The sequence below is a fragment of the Microtus ochrogaster genome, unplaced genomic scaffold (genome assembly GCF_000317375.1).
Source record: "Microtus ochrogaster isolate Prairie Vole_2 unplaced genomic scaffold, MicOch1.0 UNK66, whole genome shotgun sequence".
In the NCBI taxonomy this organism is placed as follows: Eukaryota; Metazoa; Chordata; class Mammalia; order Rodentia; family Cricetidae; genus Microtus; species Microtus ochrogaster.
This window is the reverse complement of record NW_004949164.1, coordinates 1944315-1952731: the sequence shown is the minus strand read 5'-3', so window position 1 is coordinate 1952731 and position 8417 is coordinate 1944315. Positions and strand designations below refer to the sequence as shown.

Below are 8417 nucleotides of genomic sequence, written 5' to 3'. Positions count from 1 at the left end.
TCCAAGCCAGAAGAACATACAGTTGTGGGAACTAGAACCCCACCTCTCACTAGGAGTCATGGTGAATGATGCCCCTTTTATTTTTATCTGTCATTCTGGAACTCAAAATCCTAGTGAAAGACCTCTGGAGTGGGAAGACTTTCACTCAAGTCTCGGGATAACACGACTCCCCAAAAACTCACGAGAGACCGTCCTTGCTGCAATCACACGAGGTTTATTGATAGGACAGGGACCAGTGCACTGGGGCCAAAACTCATTTCCCACGCAGGGGTAGAAAGTTTGACCCCGAGTAGCTGGAAGAAGAGGTATTTAAGGGGAAAAAAAACACAACCCAGTAATTCAAAGGAGGTGGGGAGGGCATCATTGGAAAATTCCAAAAATATCAGTGATAATCACAAAGGGATAACTCCCTGTTTTTCAAGATTATTCTCAAGATTATAATCTAACTTTATCTTCAGCTAGTTCCTAAAACAGAGTCACTGAACCAGCTAACCTAGATTTTTGGCTCTTCTCTTCCTGCTTAGATTTTTGGCTCTATTTTTTCTGCTAGAGGTGTCTGGGTTTATCCAGGTCTTTCACTAGTTGTGGGTAAAATAGCACCATATACCAGATGCTGACCCAGAGCACACACTGCCACCTAGAAAGTCTTGTCCTAGCCCTGAAAAGAACTGATTCCTAGCTGGTGTCATCCTGTCCAGTCATCTGCTTTAGGATGGTGGGGAATGGTTAAGCCCAGAAAACTGACAACTGTGGGCCAGCTGCCAAATTATTTCAGTGAAAAGACAATTCTCTGAGCAGAGCAGGATGTTTGGAATAACAAGACAGCAAATAGATGCTCCCTAAATCCACAGATGCTAATATTGGCAGAAGAATTACAGGCAACTGTAATTCTTTGTATATACATTTACATCTATTTCAGTAAGGACAGAAGACTTCCTTTCCCTTGATTGAAGTGGACAAGTGCAATTCCCAGAGAGTCTGGATTCTGTGTATTATAGATGGAGGTGCAAGCCTGAGACTTCGCTTCCTCCATCAGCTGGTTATGAAGCACTGCCTGTGAAGTCACAAGCGCAGGTGATGAGAGGAAAGGTCACTGCATAAGTGACCCTGTGTGTGTTTTGCTTCATTCTTTAAGGAAACCACAAGTGCATTTGGGACCTGGTAACATCCAGAACACTGCAGTTGGATGATGGAGTGTGGCCGTGCACATCTTCCTTTGTGCCTTGATCAGTCAGATGGTGCCCCATCCATATAGGAGCTCAGGCTGCATGTTACCATGGTAGCCCACAGCTGAGTGGTCAGGTTCCACTAAAACCCAATAGAAAGCCAAGATGGTTAATCTTGATCATCAACTTTCAGGAGCTAGGATCACCTGGGAAACAAGTCTTTAGAGGATAGCTATGAAGAAATTTCTGGATTAGATTAATGGAAGAGGGTAAACACACTCGAAATGTGGGCAGAACCAATGTATGAAATGGGATCCCAGATTGCATAAAAAAAAAGCCAGCCGAGCACAAGCATTCGTTGCTCTCTGATATGCAAATGATGCCAGTAGCCGCCTCCTATCAGCAAATCTTCCCCACATGATGGAGATGGATTGTAAGTGGATCTTTTTGTCCCAACAGCCAGCTCTCAGATTGCCACATGGAATCTTCTCATTTATTAGGATAGCTTGGCTGATAGAATATGCTTGTTTCTAAGAAATTCTTATAACTTAAATTAACCCACATCTTTTAATCTATATTCTTTTACATTATTTGATGACACTATGCTGCCTGTTCTTTGTCCCTGGTGTCTCCTCATGACCCTGCCCTTCTTCTTCCCAGCATCCTGGAAATCTTGCCTAGCTATTGGCCATTCAGGTCTTTAATAAACCAAAATGAGTGACACATCTTCACAGTGTTCAAAAATATTATTCCATAACATTTCCCCCTTTTGGTCTAAAAAAAGGGAAAGGTTTTAACTCTAATATAATAAGAACAACTATCAGGTAAGAGTTACATTTATAATGTTTAGTCCATTTGTATTTGGCATATTTGGGAAAAATACTCCATTATTTATCCTATATTGATGAATTTAAAGCTTTGTACCTAATTCACCTTCTGACATAACTAAGGAAATCTACAACTATAACTACCTAGTCTAACCCCATCAAAGGGTTATACCAGAAGAGTATAATATTACTTGAGCAAACAGGAAGCACAGTGCAAGCCACTTCCAAAACTAAGAAATGAAAAAGACATCTAGCTGCTTGGGGAGTCACCCAAGATTCTTCTGTATTCCCAAGAGATAAACACACTATATTACAGGCAGTGGAGATCTCCCCACATCCACTCACACTGTGCTAGATACCAGAGAAAAAGAATTTCAGCAAACATGTAAAGACACAGCAGAAGCAAAAGACATTCCAGGGTCTGCAGCTTGTGTCTTTGCCAAAATGAGGTTGGTGCATCAGAGTTTCCTTCTGGTGGGCTGACACCTGGAGCTTTAGATGCCACTCTCTGCTCCCCTGGCAAGGCCAATGGCCCAAACCAAAACAACAACAAGAAACTAAGTAGGGCAGAAAGATACTTTTAAAACGTTTAGTGTGGGCTGGGCAGCACTGGTACACACCTTTAATCCCAGCACTTGGGAGGATCTACAAAGCGAGATCCAGGACAGCCAGCTTGGTCCATACAGCAAGTTCCAGGACAGCCAAGACTGTTAAACAGAGAAATCCTATCTCAAAACACCAAAAAAGAAAAAAATGTTGTATACCGCTAATTCTAAGCCACCCTGGGCTATATTGTGAAGCCTGTCTCAAAAACAAAAGAAGTTTTAAAAGCCTGGTACACATATGTTAAAGGCACTGATCAAATGATATGCAAAGAGGCCATGTAGAAGTAAAATGGCCAGAAAAACAAACCTTCTGTTGGGAGTTGTGCAACCTAGTTTCGGACCAGTATGTGAGTGCTGTCTGACGGGTCTCTAGATAGGGCTCACAGGAATAGTCTCACTCGCCAAAGACCAGTAGACTTTGGGGCCAGCGTGGCTTGTACACTCTCTTCTCTCTTATAATGAGTGATGATTCTCTTGGTGGTTTCAGTATCATTTTGTCAATCATGCATTGGTCAGAAGTGATCATTCCTGAAAACCCCATTTTTTCTCGAATATCTTCCCCTAAAATTCTTTGGGAGCTGAAGCTTCTCAGGTTTCTTCTCTGGGGTGCCAGCTGTCACTGCAGACCCTGGGAGCTGTTGAGATTCCATGCTCATGGGATCGGAGGCAGATCACCCCTATTTCCGTAAATGTGTTTTGAATGCGATTGTTGCTCTTGAAAATGCATGTCTATGTCGATCGCCTTTTAGTTTTATAAAGACAGTCACATCTGGTTCAATATGTGGCCAAGCTAGCAAGATGATAAGTGTTGTTTTTGGTTTAAAGATGTTTTGATGTAAAAGTTGGGAGAAAACATATTTGACATATTTCTTTTTGCCAGAGGTTAACATTGGAGGATGGGAAAAATATGTTTGTTCGTGTGGAAAAACATGCTTGGTTTTGATGTATAAATAAAGATGACTGGACCTATTTGGGGCTTGCCACTTGTGTGAAGCTCATCTGGTGGTAGAACAATTCATTTGTTTCATGCTGATGCCCCTTCCCTGCCTCAGGACCTGAACCCAGGCTGCGACTGTGCTGTGGCAATTCTTACAGTATCGCAGACTTGGCCAAAAGCTTGTAGCAAGGCACCTCATGGCTTCAGTGGGGAAGCTACAGTTATTCTGAGGGGAGAGAAAGCAGAGAGTAATGGAATATATGTCAGCTCAATGTAGAAAGGGGTCTAGGGGGTCCAGCAAGGGAGTGATCGCATGAAAAGATGAAATAAAAGGAGGACATGGCTACTCTTAAAGTATGGAGGTTTTTTATTTTATTTTATTTTTATTTTTTTCTAAGGGAGAAAGCAGGCAGGCGGGAGAGACCAGGCTGAACATGGCTGGCAGACTGAACCAGACCGTGAGAGTGTTATGGTGTTGAAAACCAGGCATTAACAACTGAGATGTTGAAAAGCGAAGACTGAATAGAGGCAGGACAATGTTTTCAGTCTCCATAGTAGGAGGATGAAATCGGCCTAGATTAAAGGCAGAGTCATCTCTTTGTACCAATGATCGAGTGATTAAAAGTGGAACATTGCGGTATTGTTATGATCATGGAAAAGGACTATGTTATAGTGGGTTTATGATCAGACAGTTAATATACCATGAGGCATCTTGTGATCAGTCAGTTCTCAGAATAAAGGAAACACTTTACAATGTGTAACTTACAAGGTTATTGAGGAAGGACCAGTTGACCTCTAACTAAGTATGTGACTAAAATCTAACATTGTTTAGCTAAAAAGAAAATGGAGTCAGCTGTCCCTGAACAGGGGAGAAGGTCGGGGTTGGGAGAGGAAGAGAGGAACCCCTGGCCAAGGAAGGTAGCCAAGAGACCCTGTGTAGCCAAAATGGCTGAGCTATGTAGGGATCAGGCTGGGGGAAGGGAAGCTGAAGTCCAGCCCTGAGAGGGAGAGGTTTAGGGTGGAGGGGTCAGAAGCACTATGAGGTAGTGAGTGAAACTTGTCCCCGGTTTCTTTGAGAGGTAACACAGCGAAGACTGGGGACGGAGTAGGGAAAGTAGGTGATGGGATCAAAGTATAATAATAAATATAATAATAAATATAATAATAAACAGTTTATATGCTAGCTTTTTTTTTTTTTTTTTTTTTTTTTTTGGTTTTTCGAGACAGGGTTTCTCTGTAGCTTTGGAGCCTGTCCTGGAACTAGCTCTGTAGACCAGGCTGGTCTCAAACTCACAGAGATCCGCCTGCCTCTGCCTCCCGAGTGCTGGGATTACTTTAAAAATAATTTTTAAAAAGTTAGTTGGGAATAGTGGCTCCCTTTCGAATTCATGACCTCTTTCTCTTTAATTATTATTGTTTTGCACATGCTCATTCACACGAATAAATATGTAAATACAGCCTATGGAATTCATTTAGTGTTGTTGCTAATATGTTTTATGTTTTTAGGAGTGGCAACTTGGTATTAGATAACCAATTAGGGGTTCATCCGTGGGGAAGACGAAGTCTATTTCTCTCATCGGTCCTTAATTCCTTACTGTCTCTCATCGAGGAGGAGAGCCCAGTAGGATTTCCCCCATCCATGTCAGCATGTCGACTGGTGTTGTCATTGTTCAGGTCTTGTCTAGGCAGTCAAATTGTTGAGAATCCATGGATGTAGTTTCCCTGTCACAGTCTAGATCTCAGCAAACTTCCAGGTCCTCTGACTCTTTGTCATATTTCGGGTCCCTCTCCACAACGTCCCTGTATCTTTGGCGTAGGGGTTATGTGCTATAAATGCATTTCTTGGGGTTCGGCATGTCGTAGCCAGTTCTTTGCATTTTGACTGTTTGTGGCTGCTGTAACGGTTTCTGTCTGTCTTTGATGAGGGGGGCTGAGTTACACTTACCTGGGGGTGTAAGCATTTAGAACGCACTTAGGAATCACACTGGTTTAGGGAAGCGCCAGGAGTGGGTTGTGCTCTAGATCAATGACCCCGCTAGCCGTGTTGACAGTACTAGACAAAAGTCTCCAGGAGTTGCGTGGGTCTTAAGCCCGACCGTTGGTTACAGCCAAAATATAGGTCCCACAGCTGGGAAGGACTATCGATCCATCTCCTCCCTTGGCAGCTTACATAGCACCTCCCAGCAGTGTGAAGCTAGTCGTCAAGGGGAGGCTTTCCGGTCAGAGGGTAAAATCCTGAGTCCTAAACTGTGGGATGGCTTCGACAACAGGCACTAATCTTCAACCTCTGGAAGGCAACCAAGCCTCGTCCGTTTGCGGAGTCTTCCTGGATTTCCCTGACCTATAATTCATGGCTCTTGGCAGAATCCTTATCACTTGTCTGTTGTAACTTCATTTAAACACACACACACACACACACACACGCACGCACACACATGCACTGAATTAAATTTTAGGTAAACATAAAATAATATGATCCCAGTGGTTTTTTCAACAATCTTAGTATTATTTTTTCCTTCTTTCCATCACCTTCTGAACTGAGCCCCGACGCCCTTCCCAACTAACACCCCCTCCCCCTTCCCGTTACCTGTTTCCCGCTGGTCCCCCTTTTCGAGCTTCTTTCCATAATTATTCTTTAAGTGAGCAGAAGATATGTTTTCAGCAAACACGATTTTTGTAATGTAACGTGCGTAAAAGGAACTACAGACAACAGGAAAATTCTGTTTCAAAGAGAGAAGACAGACAGAGGGACAGGAGAGAGAACTGGTTAGACTGGAGAGACACAGACAGGGGGAAACAAAAGTTTGATCCAGAAATGTTGGGGGCTAGACTGGAGACTGCCCAGAGGTGTTGGGATGCGGACATTTTGCACCTCGCCTAGTCAGAATCAAGCCAGGCAAAACTGGTTACGAACTGAAGGGACTTTCGGCGGGGCTGTAGACCGGGAACTGGCACTGGTCTCTCCCCCCCCCCCCCCGCATGTCTGTAGTCAGATGCTCCAGACACCGAGATGCAAAATGCTTTGTTTGCCATCCCAGAATGTACCTTGCTAAAGGGGGAAATTGAAGTATCTTGAGCTCCTCGTGATGTGACCTAGGAGAAAAACATCTCCAAAAGAAAAACTTAAATCGGTAAACCGTACAGGTTCAGTGTGCTGTAAGGAAGGCGCAGTAACAGCAAGGTGATAACATCTGTTCAGGAAAGTTGCTTAAACTAGGTCACACCTGGAACCTTGTCTGTTATTGAAAACTTTAAACAATTTTGTGATTTAGCGCAAGCTAACTGCTTTTCATTGGCCCCTGTAATCCGCTTGCTTGCTTCTTACTTGTCCAACAACATTTGTATAAAAGACTGATGATGTTTTCTGCAGACGGGGCGCGCATTTCTTTCCCGAGTAGAAGTGCCACCTGGCCATCAGCTAGCTCTTGAGACTTTACCTTCTGGCATTTGTTCTCAATGAGTTTGGGCTTGGTATCCAGACCTTCACACCTGCAATTCTGTTGTCTGGAGCCCTTTACTCGTTTTCTTGACTTGTTTACTGCCTTCTTACCTGCTAAACTCGCTGGCTTAGGTCTTCAGACTTTGCAATCTTCCTGATTCCAGCTTTGACTCTTTTCTTTCTCTCTCTCTCTCTCTCTCTCTCTCTCTCTCTCTCTCTCTCTCTCTCTCTCTCTTTCTTTCTTTCTTTGTCCGTAATATTTCGGGGAACCCTCTGAAACCATGATATGGCTGGTCAATCTTTACAAGACAAGCCGAAATAGCTCAGTTGGGAGAGCGTTAGACTGAAGATCTAAAGGTCCCTGGTTCAATCCCGGGTTTCGGCAAGTATTTGTTTTTCACAAACAAGTTGTGTTTGACATTGTTACTTTGGTAAGACTGAACGACTGACCCCGTTGTATGATAACGGGTTTTGTAATCTTACTGCTATAATGGATAAAGGCTTTTGAAAATCTTCTTACTTCCACGAAGCTAAATTCTTCCCCAGATTCCAGTAATTCCCCGAAGGAAAATAAGAAGGAAAAAAATCCAGTGCCCTATTCGTGTGAAAGTAGGTACTATTAAATGGATGTATAAGATTCAGGGAAGGGAGTGTAGTGGTCCCATATGCTAGGTTCTGAGTTCCATCTCTAGCACCACCATGGTTCCCTGGGCCTCCTCGTACCGAGATGAAAAGCCACACCCGGTTTTCTACCTAGACGCTAATGTGTGTGATTCTTTAGAGAATCCATTCCTCAACCCCACGGGGCACTGAGTATTTGCTTTGAGTCAACTTAGTAACAAATGATTGAGAAGTTTTCAATTTGCAGTCCAGTGACTGGTAGACTCCGAGAGTGAAACACTGGGTCCTGAGCACCTTTTCAGGAACAGAGCATCAACTGTTAAAACTTTTGCTGAAGTATCCCAGATTCTCTTGCTTAAATATACGAATATAACTTTAAAAGTTTCTTTTAAAAAGATGTTTTTTGTTTTAAAATCGCACAGATGCAAAACCTCCTCAAGTAATTTTCCTCCCAAAGAACCACATGGCCGGTTAGCTCAGTTGGTTAGAGCGTGGTGCTAATAACGCCAAGGTCGCGGGTTCGATCCCCGTACGGGCCAGTTTTAGGAGCTTTTGAATCCTCTCACATCTGAGTTTCAGGATTCCCGCAGCTCATAATCCAAAGTTTAACATTTGTCGAAAGAGACCAACAGGTAGCTTGAAGCCTACCTAGATTGAGCTACGTACGAAATCCCTCTTAGAGGGAATTAGGAGGAGGTACAAAAATCTCTCTCGTATGTATTTTAAACTTTACTTTTAATTTTTAAGACAGGGTCTCACTTAGCTAGGACTGGTCTTGAATTGGCTGGGTATCCAAAGCAAAGTCTGTCTTTGATCCTCCTG

The 8417-nt window shown here is 43.2% G+C and overlaps 2 non-coding genes across 2 annotated transcripts; both read left to right on the top strand.

The window, feature by feature from the left end:
* The first annotated feature begins 7286 nt into the window (after positions 1–7286).
* On the top strand, positions 7287–7359 carry Trnaf-gaa. Its single transcript has one exon. It is a non-coding gene; the product is annotated as a tRNA-Phe (tRNA).
* A 701-nt stretch (positions 7360–8060) lies between these two features.
* Positions 8061–8134, top strand: Trnai-aau. Its single transcript has one exon. It is a non-coding gene; the product is annotated as a tRNA-Ile (tRNA).
* Positions 8135–8417: the final 283 nt, after the last annotated feature.